Source organism: Xiphophorus couchianus, chromosome 1 (genome assembly GCF_001444195.1).
Source record: "Xiphophorus couchianus chromosome 1, X_couchianus-1.0, whole genome shotgun sequence".
NCBI lineage: Eukaryota > Metazoa > Chordata > Actinopteri > Cyprinodontiformes > Poeciliidae > Xiphophorus > Xiphophorus couchianus.
The window spans coordinates 22,828,682-22,851,471 of record NC_040228.1 but is presented as its reverse complement, the minus strand read 5'-3'; the positions used below and the strand labels follow the sequence as shown (position 1 = coordinate 22,851,471).

Genomic DNA, 22,790 nt, shown 5'->3' with positions numbered 1-22,790 from the left:
TCCCAACGACATGTGATTAAATGTAATTAAAGGATGGTAAAACTTTGGCGAGAACCAAGCAGAACTTGTTACTACACCTACTCTGTTTTTTTATCCTGTCACTAGAGTGAGACAAGAAAGTAGGTGTAATGACATGGATTAAGCTTGCAAAGCAGCTGCAGACTTGATGTCCTCATAATCACACAGCCCTCTTGCATTGGTGCTGCTGAGATTTTAACCCATGCATTTGAAGTATTTATATTTTATGTAAACGGGTTTTGAGGGGTTATTTTAGATGTAATTTGTTGCATTTGTGCTGGAGTTGAAATAAATTTGCTGTGAGTTGATTTCTTAATTTTATTCCTGTGTCATTAAATTTCCATTAAGATAAGATAAGATAAATCTTTATTGTCATTGTCACAAGAACAACGAAATTTAAAAAGTGCCATCAGTCAGTGCATATGCTTAAAAACAAAAAATAACTGTCTCACAATTCACACACAATGTAAGAAATAACAAATAACTGGTAAAAAACAAACAAACAAAAAACTTATTTATTTCAGACTGGTTTTTAAAAACAAGAAAACAAGTATCAGTAAGACTAGAGGAAAAAATTGCGTACATAACCAAGAACAAAATAATTAGCTTACCAATACTTTTCTGTTTGAAGAGGACTACAAAGAAGTGAATATTTATTATTTTGTTCGATCAATAGTGTGTTTACTTAGATCTTATTTAGTTCCTTACTGATTGTTAGATTTGATCAAATTCTTTTTATTACATGGAAAACTCAAAGAATGAGTATCCAGTAAGAAATCATTGGAATTATTTTTGTAAGATCAGCCTCAGTTCTCCGAATGTTGTCTTACAGCTGCAGGACTGTTTGTACCATGTGTAGCGAGGAATGTTTGACCTTCCCTTCAGAAAGAAAGCCTCCAGCTGTTTGCAGGATGAAGTAGGCAGGATTCGGCTCTCAGGAACATCTCATAAAGGTTTCACGTGTTTGTATGTGTGTGGAGTTCAGAGGATATTTCTTGGTGTTTACGAGAGCGCAGCAGAGTTCGTTTTGCAGTGCATACCGGGGCATTATCTTAAATTATTGGGACATTAGGGGAGGGGAATGTTCCCAGCATTACTCCTCTTGTTGTTGTAAAAATGCTTTATAATACTTTGACTTTAATGCCTTTGGAGTCTTTGTAGAAATTTCTACATTCCGCAAATTGTAGAATAGAATTATTTATTTGCTTTAATTTTCATTTTAGTTTAATTTTGATCATCATTTAGTACAATGTATGGTGAAGAGTTCCTATGAATGGCAATCACACAGTTAAATCCAAACTGGAGAAAGCCCATAAAATGTAGCTGTAGATGACCAAATGAGGTGAGAGTTAAACACTTGCATCTGTTTGCTTTGTGATCACTCTTCAGTATCAATTGATGCTGCTTTCCTTGGCTCAGCAATTGTTCTGGCGGTTGAGTCTGCAGCAGAGCCTTCATGTGTTTGTCTGGAGGAAACTTTTTGCTTTCATCCACACTCTCTTAGCCACATCACAGTACATCTCTAGTTCAAACATTTAAAAAATAAATAAATAAATAGACTGTCTCTGGGATTATTCTCGAGCATTTCTCATCTATAACTGGAAGGGAGGCAGGGCAGGCCACGGACAGGTGAATGCATGAGATAATGCTGCTGTCTCAGATTTCTCTGTGAAGATAAATCAAATAGACACAATTGTGGTGTCAGCATAAATATTGTATAGTTTGGATCAGAACTGGTAAAGCACCTGGGACTTTAAGCCTAGTTCAAATCGTTTGGTAAACAGTATGCTGTGATAACCATTTCTTCTCTTCTGACATTTGGAAAGACTCAAATGTACATTAAAATGAAAACTGTGACTTTATTGCAAGTGAATTCTTCCAATCCAAAATATACAACTATGGTGATTCATGAAGCTGTTGATAGATAGAATACCAATGTATATGCAAAATGTTTTAGATTTTTATTTAAATGATCACTTTCAATCCCCTTCAGAATAGCTTACTTCCTTCTAGCACATATAATCCAAGGAAGATGGACTAAAGTTTGTTCTCGTAAAAAAGTTAAAGAATGGACTCTTATAATCACAAGAACAAACTATGCATCAGAACAAATTACATTTTTTTTCCATTTTGGATTTCTTGAGCTCAAGCTAATTGAATTAAAATGGTGTTTTTAAAAAAAATCTATCCATAACTTTGAGAGTTGATTCTAATTTGAACATGCTATGTGTTGAGCTATGCAGCTCTGACTTCACACAGATGTGACTTCCAAATGTAGAACTGAGAGACAGATGTGGTGTTTCCAAACTGCTGTTTGCTTCTCAGGAATATGTCTCTGTCTATTGAAAAAAATGGAGCTTATAGCAGTGTGAGAGAAAGAGATAGAAAAGCAAAATCTTTTGCCTTTTAACAAGCGCAGCAAAAAGTTCTGTTTGTGGCACCTCTGAAAAACTCGATTCAATCCGTTAAACTGGCAGATTGGTGCAGCCCTTAAAGCTTCAAAGCAAAAATATATTCTGATGCTCCCTCAAGGCTCTGATCCGATGCCAAAAGTGGGGAGCTGCTGCAAATTCTGCAAGACTTGAGGCTTCAAGCTGAAGATGCTAGATGTCCCAGATACAAGTAATACAAGGCACACGAGCAGTTCAAGCAGGGGATGACTACACTAATTTAGCAGGGTTGTAAAAACCATGAAAGCAACAAAGAATCTCACCGAAGACAAACTTAAATACCCTGGATGTCCATGATCACTTTATTAATGTCCTACCGCTCAGTTTTAATTTCCAAAACAAATTAATTGAAGAAAAAAGGAAGCAGCACAGCTTTTATCATTTTTGTTTTTCATGCAACATGGCGGATTTGCTTAAAAGTCAACAGGACTCAAACGCTTGCAGTTTAGGGTTTAAATGTCTTGTCATTTTCAATCACGATCAAGGACGCTGGTCTGGGTTCATGTTTCCTGCCAACCTTTCAACATGACAATTTTCACTGTGCCATGTTGTGTCTCTCAGAAACCACAGTCTGACCCCCAGTAGGGATATTCTGAAGCCCAGATATGTCTGCAGACTGCTTATTGTAAAAAGCAGTGAACACAGCATAAAGACTCTCCATATCACCTGTTAGACCAGTAGTGCAGTATACAGCAGCCCCTATAGTTCTGTTCAAATATCATTCCAACAGCTATGGCAACCCTTCCTTTTGTGGGAAAAGTTGCCATAGCCAGCGACACAATATAGTACAAACCCTTTGTAATAAATGTTCATTATTTGCTTCTTCTTAGAGTAAGATCCAGCAAATACATGAAAATTAAAGATCGCCCAATTGGAAGAACAAATGTTTCAAGGAGGTAAAATATTCAAAGAAATTTGGTTTAAAACAGTTTTTTGTTTTTATGATAAAAATATATTTCCTGCAATCATGGCTACATTGTAGATGGATTTTATAAAACATGTCCTCATGTTCATACCCACAACTTTCATCCCCTTATTCCCTCTTTTACTTAAAACATTCGGATTTTTGGAAATATCTATGAAATCTTATGTTTTAAAGCAGCATATTTTTAGATTCTAAGCTTCTGGCAGTGACAAATTTTAAACTGTCAAAATATATATTTGTCTTTCTTTTTAAAGAACAACTTTGCTATCTGCAGTCTCAGCACTTGTTGAGAGGAGAGTAATGACACTGCTAGAGCATGTGTGCTTTTAAATCACAATCAATGTCTGCAACGCCAAGTTATTAAAAACTGCAATATTGTCATAGTTTTATTTTCTTACTCTTGCAGATTGGCAAATAAAGACAGATATCTTGCAATTACTCTTGCAAGACATTTCACTTTATAATCCTTTTTCCTTATATTTGGTCTTTTTTCACAACATCTTATTATAAAGTAAGTTTTATATAAGTTAATGGAAACAAGAAGATTATTTAGTTTTCTTCTATTTATTAAACAAATCCTTTCATGGTAACAAAGGCTGAAGTGCTAACATCTGTTGTATACTTTACACATCCACAATATTGGTGATCAAAATGCTTCACAATATCAATATATACAAGATAAAACATATTAAACAAGGTATATATAATCAAAAGTGCCACCACACGTTTATGTATTACAAGCTTGTGTGGAAAGGTATTGAGCTTTTTATTTTAAAAGTTCATCTATAGATTGAATACCAAGTGAAGGTTAATTCCAGAGTCAGAGTACTGCCAAAGGAAAGGCTTGGTCAGCCCAGGGTCTGGACTTTGTCTGTGGAAGAGTCACTAAATCTTGACTCTCTGACCTGAAAGACCCGGTGCGACAAGAGTTCAATATCTATAAAACGATAGAAAAAGTCCATTCTGAATAAGTAGTCACCTACATTTATACATACATTAAAATTATATGACTGCAATAAAAAACATAACTTAAGAAGTGATTAAATATATATCATTTCAAAAGATTACTAAATTTATTCAGTGACATGTAATGAAAGGTATCTAAATAAATAGCTTATCATAATGACTTCAGGGTTCTAATCATAACATGATTTTATGGTTTCCAAGGAAGACATCTGTTGGCTAAAAGGTTATTTCACCAAATCAGTCAAAAGTTTTGATGAAGGGTTTTAGCAAAAGTCTCAGTATAGTTAATTGTCTGCAAAAAGTCCATATTCTAAAGCTTGGTGTGAGTAAAATTGCATCCTCTAGTAAAGCCATGTGATAAATACACAGATGACAGTTTTTTTAAAGTATTGTTGATAAGTATATTAAAATAAAAGGCAGAATAACCTCACAGTTAGAATTTTAATTAAGTTCATAAATTTGCATTAAAAAAATTCTTCCATTTGTTAAAAACTCTTCAGCTGTAATTTATTGTCTTACAGAGTCAGCTGAGTTTACACGTGGACCTTTTGAGGCTTACTGCGCTGCTGTTATCGCTAAAAGAACCCTATGTGTGGAAGAAAAACAATAATGATTCACATCTGGGACACACCACAGATTACGAACAGTGACAGAAAAGTAAAAAAACAGAGCAGAGGAGTGCCATCATATCCTCTCCTCAGGAACTCAGAGAGGAAGTGTCAATCTGTCAAACCCTGGATATAATCTTCTACAACGTGACGCATGGGGCGATCATTGTGCCCTGTCACTGGTTGTCCTTGTCGTTGATTAAGGCTTTTCATCCTCCGTTGGGCTTAGCTTTGGGACGCCTGCTCTTTGTCTTGTGACATGCGTAATTTCCTCCTCGCAGTGCCCCATCTTGATAGTGAGCTAATAGAAACTCTCTGTAGATCTGCTCCTAATGAAGACAGATCCTCAGATGGCAGAGTGCTCTCATTTATATTACCGGCCTATCAACTTCTTTTAAAGGGATTAGACATCCTCTGCACAACAAGTGGGGGTAAGACAGAAAAGGGTGTCAAAATAGTTTGAAAATAGATTTTTAACAACACTGCATTGTAACTAGGTCATCTGTCTATAGTCAATAAAAATATGAGAAGACTCTCAGCACAGGCTGAACTGACTGTAAATTAGTCTTGAATAATGACTGAGCTGATGGTGGGAGATCAGATTATTTTTCATCCAACTTTAAATACAATCTATCATTAATGTGTGCTTGCTTTTTCACAAGTTTTTTTATTCATGCTTTATGTTTGTGAAACAAGTCATTACTTATTATGAATTGTGGAAATGTTAGCGAGCCGTGAGCAGGCAGCAGCTCTGGTCGTCGCTCCAATCCTGTCACTTTGTGCGTATATATTATATATTTGTAAGTGTGAAGTATTTGTTTTGTCCTTGAACTGGTATGCTTTACTAGTTCAAGGAAAAATCCCTCCCTAAATCCTTTCTTATATATGTTACAGTAGGTCTTCTTTCAGTACATGCAAAGTAGCTTTCAATGCATGCCTTTTTTAGCGATTAACTAGTCAGTTGTTGCCTTCACTGAATGCATGTGACAAAAGTATGTCAAATAAGGAGGTTAATTGCAAAAGTAGCTGCGTGTGAATTTCATCAGGCCTACCAGCATTACTATGTCTTAAAGTCAACAACCAAAAAGGTTTATTGTATTGAAGTGTGAAGCTGTTTGATATTTTTTCATCTACTAACAGGGAGGTAAAATCTGATATGAATCTTCTATGATTTTGGCATCTTGTCTCTGGAGATTGTATATTTTTATGCATCTGACCTCCTTCAGTTTCCATTAGTCTCCAATAATCCTGTGTGTCCCACACAGTAGGCTCGAGGGAACAAGTCTCAGTGACAGCGAGTTTGATTATGAAGATTTGTTAACTAATATTATCATTAATAATTCACCACAGCCTCTATACCAAGCTATTGTGTGTGAATCGAGTGCTGCATTTTTAGAAACTGGAGCATATTGTACATGCAGACTTTGGTGAAAATCTCCGTTTCAAAAAAATTGAACCTTGAAAATATTCGCTGCACAATGTAGAAAAGTGACATTTAAATCCAAACGATTTCACTCCTGAGCAACTTTCCTCTGCTGTATTAAACACTTGATTATCCATTTAGCTCAGGATGTTACATCCATGCAATAAAAATGTAAGGCAAGGCAAATTCAGTTGTACAGCAAATTTCAACAAGCAAGTACTCAAATATCATCATAAAATCATCAAAATATTGAAAAGAAGACTAGAATAAATCAATGTTCCAGTTATTATTAATAAAAGGCAGCTCTAAACAAATGGGGTTTTAGCCATGGTTTAAAGAAATTTACCGTTTGAGCATCTTTGCAAAGATTTGAGTGACCTGAAAGTTTGGTACAACAACAGATCTTTAATGTATTCTGGTGTTGAGCCATTGTGATTTTTAAACCAACAGAAGTATTTTAAAGTCTATTCTCTGAGGGAGCCAGTGTAAGGACTTTAGAACTAGGTGATGTGCTCTAGTTTTAGTAAGGACATCAGCAGCAGCATTCTGGATCAGATATAGCTTTCAGACTATAGTCTAAGTACATCAATATTTAATTCTTAATCAAATGTTCAGCCACCGTTGGCTTTAACTCTCCTGATTGCTGTCTGAGTGTGTAACAGTATACTGAACCAATAGTTAACAGAAAAGGCTTTATCCCTCTTAAATAAATTGCCCAATGATCTATTACTATGGAGTCGGATATGGAGAGTGCTTAACTTCATTTAGACATTGATCGAAACACTCTCAATTGTTTAGCTTCGTGTATGCCAGTCTTATTGTCTAGAAATATCAGAAAATCATGGTATGAACAGCTTCACAGTTTTATAAACTCCAGAAAAGCCTACCATGTATTGTATATCACAATATAGGACTATGTGAGTTAATCCATTGAATGTAAATGTAAAACTTCCAGCCCTCAGGCTATTATATTTCTAAAACATTTATCAAGTTTTTTCTTTTTCCAGCAGATATTCATAATTTTATGATTTCTTTAAGTCATTTAAGATGTTTTTATTATGATAATTTCGTCCAGGTCAGAAAACCTATTTAAAAAGTAAATAACACGACTTTATTCCTATTATGATTCCTTGAACTTCTCAACACAAATCTGCACTGCAGAAAGTAAACAGATCACTGTGTGTAAGCCACTGCCATGATAACCGTTTAATGTTTAAGATTTTCAAACAAAAACATAACATAGATCCTTGGCCAAAGTTTTTTAGTTTGCAATGCCTTGTAGAAAAAGTTATGTGTTGTTGTGCTTCTTCCTCTCACATTTCTGTAAGGCACTTGTAAACTCGGATGAGCTCCACAAAGTTACCTTTCCCTTTTAAACATCTGTAAAAATTGATTTATTTAACTTTGGGTGGTCGAAATCTTTCACTTTCTTTGTACTTCTTACTGAGCTCCTCATCCAGCTCAGAAACGTTTACATTTCATTGAACTCCACTGGATCCCCAAGGAACTGCTAGACTAAGATGTTTCAAGGTAAATCTCTAACTCCACCTGCCACAACAACTAAAAGCAGTATTAAAAGTCCTGTGTGTCATTTTTCTGCTAAAAAAATGCATTTGTCATTAAATCTCTGTTCAATTCACTGTGGGTATAAGATTTTAATCAATTAGTAAAGAAAGGATACAAAGCAAATATAATAGTACACCTGAAGTCTAAGTTTTTTAAAAAAACTTTTCCAAGTTGTGTCTGAAAATATAAACTTTCTGTGTTTTTTATATGTCACACTGGATAAGTTTAGTGACTGGAAAAGCTGTAATTTATTTTGCACCTTAAGGGCAAAAGCAGATGCCAAAATTTCAAGCAAGCATCTAAGCAATGCCATCTCATGCTGTCCAGAGTTCGACCGGTGAAGATCATTCCAAAATTAAACCCTGGGGTCATTTATGAGGAATCTAACCCAGGCTGCATGTTTGCTAAACCCTGGAAGCACACTAGCTTCAAAGAGCAATACATTTGCATTAACATTTCATACTGATTATCATTACTGCTTCCGTTTGTACAGGCTGAAAGGCCACAGCTCAAGATGGAGAAATTACGCAAAAAGTAATCTTGAGCTGAATAGAAAAAAATACATATTACCAAAAATTATTATATGACTTCCTGATGGAACTCCGGCAATGGCTTCCCTCCTCCTCATAATTGAAAGAGCGCGGGGCAATGGCAGAAGTCGCTGGCACATAATGCAACCGAGGAATGAATGTATAAAGTGTAATAGATCGTGAAAAGAGCAGTCTGATGACAGAGATGGAGCATTTCATTAGAAGGTCTGAATTGAGTCTAAATGGGTGGTTGCTGGCGCAGTACTCAGTGATGAAAGGCTGGCAGTAAAGAGTTTCCTCACAGTACACCTGGAAGATGGCCTTTTGTTCACACAGAGTCATTAATTACAAGTTTCTGGAGTCTGTACGGCATAGGATAAGGTTTCAGTTAGTGCCCTAATATTTGTGGCTTATGTGCACCTTCACTTCACTTTCTGGGGGACAAATGCAAATGAGCAAATATCCATATGCAGGAGGGAGAGGGAGACAGGAACTGTTCCACGACGTACTACTAAATGCAAAAGAGTATTGTAGAAACACATACAGGTCTTCAGACTGTTGTTTGAAAAACCATACATACAGAACACACACAATTTAAACTGAAATGCTTTTAATTTAAAATAAAAAAACTCTGTACCAATTGTGTTGATATAAATTTTGTAAAATGTGTGTTTTCATCTTTAAACAGGCAAATATCTTATATGTCAGCTGAAGCAGCAAAGCTTAATCTTGTGGAATGCCCTAATATATCAAATGCACTCTATGCCATGTATTAATATTTCTCTACATGAGTATGACATCCACAGCAACAGCTCCGGGCTTTGTAACAGTACCGCTGAGTGCGCCTGTGTGTTTGCATCTGTGTGCGTTTTGCTGTGTGCATGCTTTAGCGTCATCCTGCCAAGTTATGAAGCAGCTGGGGTCTGGAACAGTGTTTGTATTGACTGAGGAAAGTCTACAGTGACCCTATTAAGCCAGGTTGTAAACAAAGAAAGAACATGGTCTGTAAGTGAGGTAACAGCAAATACAGTCCATAGCAGCAGATTGCATATTCTGACCACATCTCCTCTTCTGCCCACAGCAGATTTGCAGGCGATAGAAGTCTGCCTTTACAACAATGTGTTTTTTATGACTATGGACGCTCTGTAAAATAAGCAAGATTGTTTTCCTCCACTATAAAAAAAAATGACCAGCATTTTTAGATAACCAACATTATCTAAAAAGGAAAATATTTTAATAATGAACCGCAGCAATAATTACTTGCATGTGCCAGTTAACCAAGGTCAGGATGAAATTCTCACAGTTTAATTAAAGCTCACAGTTTTAACCCAAAGTATATAAAATGAATAAGCACATTTTACTTAAAAGCAGAAAATCAACAAGTCATGGTACTGCTGAGAACATAATATATTGATTATTACATCTTTATTAATATTGTTCGTTATGTTCATTTGTTGTTTTGGTTTTGATACAGCTAATTTTAGCTAGCATATTTTTTGGGGGAAATGTCTATGCCTAGTTAGTTAGGCCATCTGCTCAGGCAGAACCTGCAGTAAGCCCTTTTATAGACATCTCATGTGTGGCCTGCCAGCTGTAGTTTTAAAACAGTTTTAAGTTAGTAGGAGTGATTGTCAAACAAGATCTGTCACAGAGGCATAATTGGAACTGTTAGCACATTTGCATATCCGCTAAAAGAATTACTTCTATATGACTGTTAAAATATGAAACATACAATATTCACTTAAGATATTTAAAATATGACTTGCAATAAAATAAGCTATTTTCCTAGACAATGTTATTGTTCACTTAATGAATAATTGTCAAAATTTAGTTTGAAGATTATAATTCATTAGCAAATTATGTATTGGACTCACTGGACTTAAAAGTATTTACATTGTCAATGCGCCCTCTGGTCGACCATTATGTTGTTTTCATAATAAACATGTATGAGATTAATTAAAGGGTTTTTTTAACTGTACAAGACTATATCCTACATATTCATGGGAAGCACAAATATATAACTCCATCTTTCCTCTTGTTTATTGTACACAGCCACATAAATTTGCTATATTATTTTTCAGAAAATAGTATCCAAACCAATCTAGAAAAATGCTATTGAAATGTTTTTATCTGCATTTGTTCTCATTTTCTTTAAATCATAATCTGTTTTACAATTACCATAAAATACAAAAAGAACAAAGGAATAAAAAATACCCTTCTGGTAGCATTTCGTTTAGCACATGCATAAATGAGCTAAAGGTACGCACTGTACCTCCGGGACAGATTGTGCAGTAACAATGATCACTGGTGTTTCAGTTTCCCCACCCCGACTATTTCTATGGGGACAGGGCCAAGTCTCTCCATGCTGCCGGAGAATCAGATTACTGTGACATTTGCCTAGTACCGGTGTAAATTCCATAGCAATAGCAGATATGTGTACTTTATGTAAAATCCTTGAATTGGAATGGTCATGCCGTGAAGCTTTACTTCAGGTCCATAATATCTTGGTAGCCTGGCTTCGCTGGCGACCGCATCCTGTGTTTCAGAGGCGGATTAAAACGATGCTGGAACTTCCATAAAGCCGTGTATCTATGCAAAGCAGATCCTATATTCTAAAGGAGGTATTAGGAAGTTAGTGTGCCTATTATTTAAAAGCAAAGGGGCTTTGGCTGAAAAAAAAGATTACACATATAGCTGAAACCAGAAGCACATCTAAAAAGATATACACATTTTTTTCCTTCTCTATTTGTTGTATGAATCAGACCAAACCTCTCCTGTTTCAGGTCAGTTAGAATTATCAAAATCATTTATATTTGTATTGTATAAGAGAAATAATATGTCAGTGGTTATTTATTAATGGATTACTATCTCTCCAAATAATGACATCATTGCCTTTAAAACGTCTGCTATAATTGGCATGTTTGAATTAATCAGAAGCACATTTTGGATTGTATTTTAAGCTCATACCTATAACACACTGCTTTCTTGTTTGACATAGTCAAAAAAAAAAAAAATCAGCCAAGATATCAGGAAGAGAATTGTTGTTCATCCTCCATTCTATCTGTTCAAACTATTATGCAAGTATAGACATAATTGGACTTTCCAGTTGGAACTTTGGACACTCCATAGTTCCAACTGCTAACTATGGAGATGGCAGCATCATGTTGTGGGACTGTTTCACTGCAGGATGAACTGATACACTGAAATACATGAAATACACAACATTGTGAGAAAATAACATTGTGGAAATATTGAAGCCACATGAATCATCCAAATGGACAATAACCCTCAGCGTACAGCCAAAGAAGTAGTTACAAACTGGCTAACTGCATCAAAGTTGATGTTTTGGTGTAGCCATTATAAATCCATGATTTATAATGGCTACAGATAATTTGTGGGCAGATCTAAAAATGCACAAACAAAGCAGTCTACAAACCTAACTCAAATACACCAGTTGCGTCAGGATGAATGGGTCAGAACTCCAGCAGACTATTGTGAGAATCTGATGGAAGGAAACCCAAAAAATTTGACCCAAAATATACAGTTCACAGGCAGTGCTACCAAATACTGATGAAATTTAAACTTCTGATTAAGAAGACATCGATATTGATAATATTGAATCATTGATATTTTCTTCCTCATTATTTTGGCATTTTGCAAATCGTAAAAATTTTGGTGATTCTAACTAAAGAGGTTTGGTCTGATTTAACATCAGACAGATCAGGGAAAAACATGTATGTGTTGTTTTATTCAGTGTATGAGTTTCAATTGTATATATTCTGCTCTCCATACAGTTTGTGGGATGTTTTATGCAGTGAGATTTCTATTAAATAAGATCTTTTTTGATCTATTGTAATTTCAGTTGCCTTTTTGCCTTTCATTGGCTCATATTTCTGACAGCTGCATGAAGGTGCTGTTACTCTGACAAACACATTTGTCAAACTGGTTGTCCTGTATACAATAAACTTCTCAGTATTTTGGATCATCTCAGTGATGAGTAATGCTGACAGTCACGCCCATTTTGGCTGAATCAGACGTTTGTCACTCTAATCCTGGATGCCAGCCTCTGTAAAGAATAAATTTGTTCTGTTTCTGTTAAGTTTAATGAAATTAAGAGCTGCTCCTACCCTTTCTAGAGTTAACCTGGCAATTTTACGATGCCTTGTCCTGCCACATTAGTAAGTAGAAAGTTTGTGGAAATCAACCACTAAAGCATCACTGCAACAATTGTGTTTGGTCATAACAGCAGGTGTAGACACCATTTACTAAACAAAAATTAATTTTGTGAGCTATGAGGGAAATCAAGTATTTATTTTGACAGTGATTCTTTTGGGGAACTCAGCAGGTCGTTTATTCTGAAATATATATGTATATACACAAATGCACTCGGTTGCCTGCATCCCGTTTAGTTAGCAGTCTGCTTATGAATAATTTGCCACTTACAGGTGTCAGACAAGAAAGCTAGAGGGGCTGGACATGTCATCCCTCATTGTTGGCTCCGCATTAGTAATCAGGACTTGATGTAAATAGAGACATCTCATTACGAGTGAGTGAAAAGTGTGGTATTGAGGAAGGGCAGGGGCAATGACAAGGATTCTCAGAGTAATGGGCTCTAAAAGATCAGCACACCATTAAGTGGACCTGCGAAGCACATAGTAGCCCTTCAGGCCCATTATGGAGCAAAACACTGGCAAGCTAGACAAGTACAGCCTCTAATGGCAGGCTCCCTTTACAATTTAATGTTGTTAAACGCAGCTCTGTGGATGTTGTTGAGATGCCTAATATGACTGCTGGATTGAACTATTGACAGCTACTGTGCAAGATGCTGAATAAATCACTGGGCTGTTTTTGTAGCTCCGATGTTCTACTTGAGCTAATTTGCACAAGAGAATCAACAGCAGACTACTTTGCATTGGAATAAGGTTGCTGCATTTTCTTATACTTCCTGTCTCACTTTATTTAATTGGTGAGCTGAGGATTCAGTTCTAATTAATCATGTTAAAGTTAGCTGTCAATTATTCCTACAACAGTTTGAATGAAGTAAAGGAGACGTGTATAAGATTACTTGCCAAAGATCCTAAAAGGCAAATAAAAATGCAAAAAATGAAATAAATAAATAAATAAATAAATAAATGGAGTCCTCTTCCTTATTCTGATGAACATTTAATATTTTTTGGTAGCTTTTCCTCTGGAGCTCATCTGAAATTGTAATCAATGCCAGGAATAGTGCACAGTGAGATGGGTGGCTGTTGACTGCGGGATTTAGGAACTTAAATGAGCCTTCCTACTGCTGCTGGCAAGAGATTTTTGCCAGGCGCGGCTGTGCAGAACAAGAACTAATCTGGAGTGGTCTGTTGCAGCTAAAAAGAACTGGCCCTGAAGTCATGCGTTACAGTGGGAAGTCTGGATTATTCCCCCTCTCATTCCTGCTATTTTCTGCAACGGGCCCGCATTACAGAGAGCATTTGCGCTTAATTTTAATCACCTCTGCTGTTCCGTGCAGCCATAACAGTAAATGATAAAGTCAAAATTATAGTCACATGTGATAATATCTGCTTGATTTCAAAAATACTGTCTTTTTGTGGCAGCTGTGAAAGGTTTATGGGATACATGCCTTTAAATCTAAAGATAGGCTCATTCATATTAATGAGCAGCAGGCAGATCTTAACATTGACAAAGAAAGTGGGAAAATGCCTCAACTCATGCATTTGGAATATCAATGAAAAATGCAGAAGAGAGGCTTCCTTCATGAAACATAAGACCTGTGTTCCTATTTTAGAACACAGAATGCAGGAATAGGAAAATGCAAGTTCCTCACATACAAAGGTCATTGCTCCCACTGTTTTAGAAACTTCCCTGTTTTCCCCTTTGGCACATTTCAACATATGAAACAAGGCTTAAAAACATAAAAATTTGTACAGTTATTCAGTACAGGATTTCTTTTTCTGTTTTGTTTAACCCCACTTGTTTATATTTTTCAAATCAAACAAATTTACTATTTGACAAAGAAAATCAGACAAAGCCACAGCTTTCAAAGTATGAGGTCTTTCATTGAGAGGAAAAAATTTATTTGAAAGAACTGGTTATTTTTTGCAGAATTGTATGTCTGCTATATTTAATATTTATTTTAACTTTAATTGCCTATTTAAGTTCACATTATTGCATGTCAAAGCAATTAATATCTATAAAACATTGTTTTTGTTTCTTGAGCCATTCACACTTGCTGGTGTGGTTCTGTTCACTGTCCTGCAGAATAACTCTGGTGCTTCAGCTTCGGGTCACAAATTGATAGCTGGACATTTTCCTGCGGGATTTTCTGCTACCGTGTAAAAGTCACTGTTCAATAAATTTTATCAAATCTTCAAAACACCCTGTTACCACCATACCATGACCATCACTTTTTCTTTAACGCTGTGTTAGCTTTTCTCCAAAAGCTTCTAATTCTGTTTCGTCATCAGTATTTTCTAGCAACTGTCTTTTTGGACAGCAGTGTTTGCTTTACATAGCCCTCATATTTAAGTGCTTTCTTTAGTCTAATAGTATGACATTTATTAGGTTTAAATGTGGGGACTAAAAATGAAATTGAAAAAATAAATGTAGTTAATCTCAGTTAATTTCATGGTGTAACAAAGGGGGCCAAAACTACTTCATGTAGGGCAAAAAGACGCCACACATGGAAGAGCCACATGATTTTAACTTTTATAATGACTGAACACCCCTGAGGTCCAGGTGTGAAAATAACTGAAAGACATTTTGTATCAAATAACCATCAAATATGTTCGAACCAGGGGAGTTTTAACAAGCTGGAATTGAAAAATAGCAGGGTAGCTTCATCACAGCACAATGGGTTACTAAATTAACAGTTTACTCATGCTGACTGCTGAATCCAGGCTGAAAAAAACTATTGAATTTATCTATGCAGCTGACGTCAAACCAAGACTACAACTGTCCTTCCACAAGAGTGATGTCATGGCTTTTATCTGAAACAAAGTTGGACATAAACTTCGTTATTAAAAATGATCGGATCGATTAGAGAACCAGACATTAAATGTTTGCATATGGAAAACGAGGTTTGATTTATCAAATTCTTTATTTAAGCTCCTTAAGCCATGACCAAGCACTTGTTTTTGTAATTATTAACAGTCAAGATGCCTAATTACTTTATTATCCGTAATATCCGTTCAGGCATAATCACTGTGTTCTGAAGCAAATGCTTTTTACCACAGTTTGGTTTGCATTGGCTGACTTCCAAGACACATACAGATGGCCTTCATTGCTGCCATTTTGAAATAGCTGTTCGAAAAATCTGTTGAAAAACACAAGCTTTCCCAATTCAGTTATACGTCCAACAGCAATCAGCTAATGTGTTACATCACATGTGTCTCTCTCAAGGTCTGGAGACCACATGCGGCCCGCCTTAACTATTTACGTGGACCTCTAAACTCTAGAGAGCCACATAAATAGAGCATTCAAGACAACAGTTGTGTGCTTAAATATTATGTTAATCATTCGGATTAAAGCAGTTTTTATCATCAATGTGGAAAGAAGTTCTCATCGAATGCAGAGACAGCCACTTATCCAAATTTTAACTGTTTGCTAATGGGTAGTTCTTGCAAAACATTCTGAAAAATCAACCCTTTGAGGAAATTCATGCTGCTGATTTGGCCCAAAATAAAAATGAGTTTCACACTCTGTGATAAATGAACACTGAACTGATATAACAGAGTAAGAAACAATAAAATGAAATCAGGACTAATGCAAATGTGACACTTTGGGTAGTTTTAATTTACAGGTGGAATATATGCTGATAACCAAATAACCAACTGTCGACTTTTTTTATGTCAAATAAATGTTGTATAAAATGGTATTTCTGTCGATTTGGAAATTGTTTTCACAGCAGAAGTCAGTAAGATTTGAGTATTCATACCCCAAAAACTATTTAATATTTCTCCAAATCACACCTTTCTTTTACAATTTTGATTTTAAAAAAAAATGACATATGACATAAAATCACATTAAAATGCTTCAAGGTTAGTAGTTAAATGTGATAATATATGACTTTTATGCCATTCTTCTGCAAGGCGTTTGTTAATATGCAGGTGTTCAGATACTAACATGTTACCCTTTAAACCTGAAAGTTTTTCACTGGGTAAAAATATATATATACAATTATAAAAAGACTGTTTGGACTGGAGATCAGTATTATTTAGTGAACACCGGCTCATCTTTATTCTTAATGCTAACAATTTTTCACAAAAAATACAAATCTTTGTCCAAGACAACATCATCTATTGAATGAATTTCCTGACAGCCAACGATAAACTGCCATTTAAACTTGCACTGGATTATTTGCATCTCTGGGTTCTGAAAACATAAAATGACAATATTTATCTTTGCAAGCTTGCAGGGTTATTTAAAAATCTATTTTTGATACTGATGTGCTATGCTCTTGGCCCACTGGAATAAATTCTCCATGTTAAAACTGAAAATTTAAGCATGCATTTAAAATGTGAATCGAATCCAGTTTTGCTGAGGAGAGCACGCGTAAGCAAAACAGTTGATCAAAAGCAGATTGATTTGACAACTTGTCATGTGCGTCTTCTTTATGAAAAAAAGCCCTGCTGGGTAGGATGAATTATTTGTTTCTTTCATTGTGCAATAAATCTTGTAAATTAACCAGAGTGCCAATGGATGTCATCTCTAATTAGTGTCAATTGGCCCTCTAATGAAGATGCTCAACCTGTAGGCGTGTGGAAGCTCTGACTCTTTGATGAGGTTACAAACAGCATGGATGTTTCACTCAGGAGAATTTAGACTTGATTAAAAATAAAACATGAGAATGATGGGTTTCTGTGTGAAAACGCTTACATAAGTTATTTAAAAGCTAGAAATGAATCAAGTATTATACAACAACAACAAAAAAGCTTCTTAAAAGTATCCCAAAGAGAATTATTTGGCAATTTTAGAAAATTATGTGTTGAATTGGTGAGGATTGGCTCTGGCGGGGTTTTTTGGACATCATCACACCATTGGTCAGCACAGCAAAGCCACACAGGCATCCCACTGACGAACAGATGGGCAGCAGGAGAGGAATGCAGAGGAGGTGATCCAGAATGTGCACACACCATGATGGTGAGTCAGTGATAAAGAACAGCAGATGAATGGATTTCTAAAACTCCTCCAACAAACTGAGAAAGCGGCTGTCTGCCTCTCCCTTGTCGTCTGTCGCTCTCATTTCCACTGCTGGATGCCTGTGAATTTTGACGCTGACGTATGTGCTGGCTTTCTGCGCAGTGTGAAAGGAAAAGGGAAGAGATGCCGACGAGGAGAATAATTTATCGTGCCCCGTTCCTATAATGTCACACTAACTCACAGCAGCATGGAAAATAAATCATAAAAGATGAAGGAAGTGACAGTAAATATATCCTGGATGATTTTTCTGGGTCTAAAGGGGGTATTATCAGTTCTGGAACAGAACACAGACCTGGTAAATGTCTGTCTTCAAAAGCAAGTTGCGTTTTGTTGGATTTTGAACTCTGTTGGATCTTCTGCGAGCTTCAACTCAGAACAGTCTGTGAATCACTGATTGTTCTTTTGCAAATTGGTTCTCAGATGCAGCAGATCCTTACAGAACAACTTTATTAATGACCTCAGCCCACACTCTGCCAACTAAAACATGAACTTTTGATTCCAAGATGTTTTTTGCGTTTGGTGCACAGCTTTAGTCAGGGAGTGCAGAGAAAGACAGGCCAACAAAAGGTCATGTCTGAAAATAAGCAAATTATGCCTATTGGGAAATAATAAAAGGCTTTTGATGGCTGTAAATTCTCCTTTTCAAATACGGGGTCAGAAGTCCATGTAGGCAGGGCACTTACAAAATCTGGATGTAATCTTTAAAGAGAGTTCATCTGCCAAGTTATTCAGTACTAGATGTAAGTCATGAACTTATAATAACTTGCAAAACTATTTATGTCATTTGCAGTTCAACACATTTTGTTATACCACAACCATCAACAAGATTTAATGTAATAGACCAATAAAAAGAAGTATGTATTTGCAACATGGAAGGAAAACAAAAGGGATTTACATTCATTTTTACTTAGCCCCATCAAAATCTACTGTATTCTGTCCCCCCTTTATTCATTATGTACAAAGGACAGCTAGCTAGCTTCAGATGTCACCCATTTAGAAACTGGAGTTCACCTGAGTGTTATACACCATCATTAAATATGCATCTGTTTTAAGAAGGCTTCATGGGTTGTTTATAGAATACTAATGAACAAACAGCATGAAGACCTGGAAACACACCATGTCAGGCATAAAGTTGTGCAGGTATTTAAAACAGGATCAGGTTATAATCAATAAGGAAGAATCTGCTGAAAGGACAATAAACTCCACAAATCAAGGCATTATGGAAAAGTGTTGTAAGAAAGTCATAGGAAGCCAAGTGTGAAGTTTGTCACAGGAGTGTAGGTGGGTGGTCTGATCAAACGAGTCCAAATCTGAAAATATTTCGTCTACATACAAAGTAGTATGTCAACACACCAGCACCACAATGAAACCTGATTTTGGCAGCATTATGCTGTAGGGGTGTTTTCAAAGAGCAGAGAGAGAGAAGGTGGACAGAGTCCTTTGGAAGATAGATGAAGGTAAAAAAGAAAGCAATCGTGAAGAAAAAAAAAAGATCTGTTCAAAGCTATAAAAGAATGACATTATAAAAAAACCAGAGCTAAAATGGAATGCTTAGACCAAATCATCTTCAGCTATTAAGATGGTCCAGTCAAAGTCCAGATGGAAAGCCAATTGGGTATCTGTGGTAGTGGTTTCAATCATTGACTTAGATTAGATTGGTTTGTCCTATTTCATTTAGATGCACCTGTATGCAGAATTAAAGATGTTTGATCACAGATTATTATGCAAATCCAGAGTTAACAAGAACATGTTCCCACATTATCTGGACATGCCTACAGAGAGGGATGTTTTCTTTGAGGTATCATGTTTCACAGTCTAAGAGCTGCAAAAATGTGAACAGCAATTAATGCATTCTCAGACATAGTGAGCTGAGGCATCATCAGGCATCTTGCCATATTTGCAAGTATAAGCAAAGCAAAAATTGGAAAACAACACATATTTGACAGCAAAAGAAAGAACCTGAATTAGATCCACAGACTCCTTAGAATCAATCATCTGAGGAGCAGGAGAAAGCCAAAAGAAGAGGGAATAAAATAAAAAAAAGTGGGGGGGAAGAGGCTCTCAGAGGGGCTAAAGATTAAGAAGGGGTTCATTGTACAGTCAACACCCCCATCGGCCCCTCAAGAAACGTCATTCCTCAAAAGCCTTTCACCAAAGGTGATTCATCTGTTGAGTGTGATCAGAGAAGCCTTCTCTGAGGCAACACACACACTTGAATATTTATCCACACTGAAAGGTTGTTGTTGTTTTTAAGTCCCAACATTTATTCTTGGATTAGTCACAAGAAGCCCATACAAGACAGTGTGCATGTCATCACTCGCACGTTTCACTCATTTAAGGTGATCCTGCTTATAAAAGCTAACCAGGGCAGCACTCTCCCAGACAAGAAGCCGCCACACAAGTGTGTAACTCAATAATGTTTGACTGCAATACCACTGCTGAACCCTCCTGATGAAGAAAGAAGAGAAGTGCCTTACCTTTCAGCCCCCTTGGCTGAAGTGAGCTGAAAGTAGAGAAGAAAGAAGTTCTGCAATGTGTGCTCCTTTCCCGCTTGGTTCCCCCTCTTCCTCTTGCGTCTTTGCCAGCCAGTTCCAGTCAGCAGCTCTGGACTCCCCCGCTGTTTGAATGTTGCATCGTGAACCCCCACAGATTGCGATAGGGAAAACAACAGAAAGAGAGGTGGGAAGTGGAAAGGGAAATGCGGGTTTTTTTTCTCTTTCTACACAATCTGATGCCTGCAAGTATCTCTCCGGATTAGATGTTTGAGAAGATCTTTTGATTCTCCGTCAACTCTGCCGCTCAGACGCTGTCCACCAGCGAGTGGTGCTGAATGAGACTCCGGGGCATGACTGCGGTGGTTTCCTACTTTTCTTCCTCTCCAGCTTCTTCTGTTTGACTGCACAGATCTTCCCTCCCTCCGCGCAACAGTGGCTCTACTTCCTAACGAACTACAGACTTTGCAGGACGCTAACACTAATCCAAATGTACAGTAAAATAAATAAATAAATAAATACCAAAATGTAAAACTGACTGAATGAGTTACGTTGAAATCAGTTGGGTTTCAAAGCCGGATCAATAAGTGCTAGTCTAATGAATATTTGAGAGGGCTTAAACAAAAAGAGACGGGGTGAGGGAGGAGGGGTTGCCTGGCTGTAAAACTGGTTTTACGCAAATGAAAAGTCATTCCAAGCTTGGTCATAAAGCCAGGGGATAAAGACGCACACAGGTCTTACAGAATGTACACCTCCCATGAGATCCTGCACAGATCAGAGTGCAGTTGGTGGGATTTGGGTGTAAAATTGATCACGCGATCTCGTAAATCTGCCCCGCACCGTCTTAGCTGGATTTCAGCTGCTGTTGCGTGTGCGGTGCGCATTTGGATGTTACATACAGAGGCGCTGCTCAAAGAAAACAGATCAGTAACGCATCTTCGCCTTCCGATCTTCTCGATAGTTGTATCTTAACTCGTTCTTTCACCGTTTCAGTTCTATTGCCCGAGATTTGGAAACCTAATGGGCTCGATAGATCCTACAGAGATGGGCTCCTCCTCAAGTTTGACGAGTTGAGGCTTCATTGCGCACTACAACACACAAATACTGAAATTTACTCTTAAGGCGCCGACTAGCGCATCTTGAGCTCCAGTGCCACCTCTCCGCGATGCTTTACATCTGAATAATTGAGGGGTTTTTTTTTTCTTCAGTTCTTGAACCGCATCAAGGTGCTGCACAGACGCCTCGCTCCCTTTTATGTACTGCTCGCCGATTAGTGATTATCCAGGATCCTCCCGCGAGTCATTCCCACTTGTTTCACTGGAATCGCTTTTCTTTATATGTTTATCATTACTGCGCTGATTGCACTTATTGATTCATCAGTCTAATCAGTTGCACCGGTGGCTCTCCCAGTAATGAACCGAGCAGAACCAGCTGGTTTCATTTCAAGCTGCAGTTTAAAATGAGCTCTCCGATGTGGCCCCCAGGACATCCTCAACAACAAGCACAGCTCCACAAAGTTCCCCCAAGCTGAAATGTGTCACAGGAGAATTATGTGGGTTTTGCCAATGGATGTTTTTGCTTTTGTTTAACTTTTATTTATTTTCCTTTGAATTTAGCTTGTGAGCGTGACTCCCCATCCTCTTGGAGTATTTTCGGAGAATATTTAAATAATTGCATTTTTTTTGTTCAAGATTTATTTTTGTAGTGCAGATTCACAAATGTAATCTCAAAGCATGCTTTACAAGCCAAATAGATGCTATTTCTATCCAAATATGTATAAAGTAATATTACATTTCTAGTTCTAAAACAAAGAAGTCAACCTGAATTCTTTCAGTCTTTACAGATTTTGAAAAGACTCTGAGAACAAAAAAAAAAAACCAATAGATGTAGTAGTTTTAATATTTCTGGAAGACAAGAAGATTGTTGATTCCATGCTGAAGTGTATTGTTTACTGGGGGATCCTTCAGGGCTCTTGTGTGTTAGTGTGTCTGCGTCCCACTACCCCAGAACCATTAGAGCCTTCTACAGAGACTGGTGCATCTGATAAACCAGTAAGACTTGTACTCTTCATCCTTAAAATGTTGCCAGATTAAATCGTTTTCTGTCAAAACAGGACAAATGACATATGTGCATTAATTTAAAGAGGGTGTATCACTGCAACCAAAAAAATAAACACTACAGTAGAACTTAAAAATACATACCTGTTAAACACACACACACACGCCCACCCCCGCACACACACTCAAAATACAGATGTTAAACATTATGCTATTGGTCTGTAAAAAAAAAAAAAAAAAGATCTTTAGCCAAAATACATTTCAGAGTTGCTTGTCAAGTATGAGCCATATGGGCCCCTCAGGTGATTAGACATTTGTTTACTCAATGATCTCAGAACTAAAGTTGAGGCAGCATTCCATCTCTATGTTCCTCAGCTCAGGAGCCAACTCTCTGAAAACATAAGTTATTTGATTAGAGAGGCTGACCAATAAGGTTTTTAAGCCCTTAATGTCTGCATTTTAACGTCTTTCTTTCATGCAAAGCTTCTATGCTAAGGTTTTGTTTTCTGTCTTTCCTTTGATATCTTGTGTGAATGGTGCCACACAAACTTTCCAATGCATAT

At 36.9% G+C, this 22,790-nt stretch overlaps 1 protein-coding gene across 2 annotated transcripts in view; it reads right to left on the bottom strand.

Annotated features, from left to right (window-relative positions):
• Window positions 1–21,367, bottom strand: part of LOC114146468 (metabotropic glutamate receptor 4-like) — a 180,424-nt gene extending 159,057 nt beyond the window's left edge. The window contains exon 1 of one of the 2 annotated variants that reach the window (XM_028020539.1): window positions 20,156–21,367. The gene's annotated coding sequence lies outside the window, so the exon portion shown is untranslated. The remainder of the gene's footprint in view (window positions 1–20,155) is intronic. The other variant, XM_028020529.1, reaches the window with a different exon arrangement.
• Window positions 21,368–22,790: the final 1,423 nt, after the last annotated feature.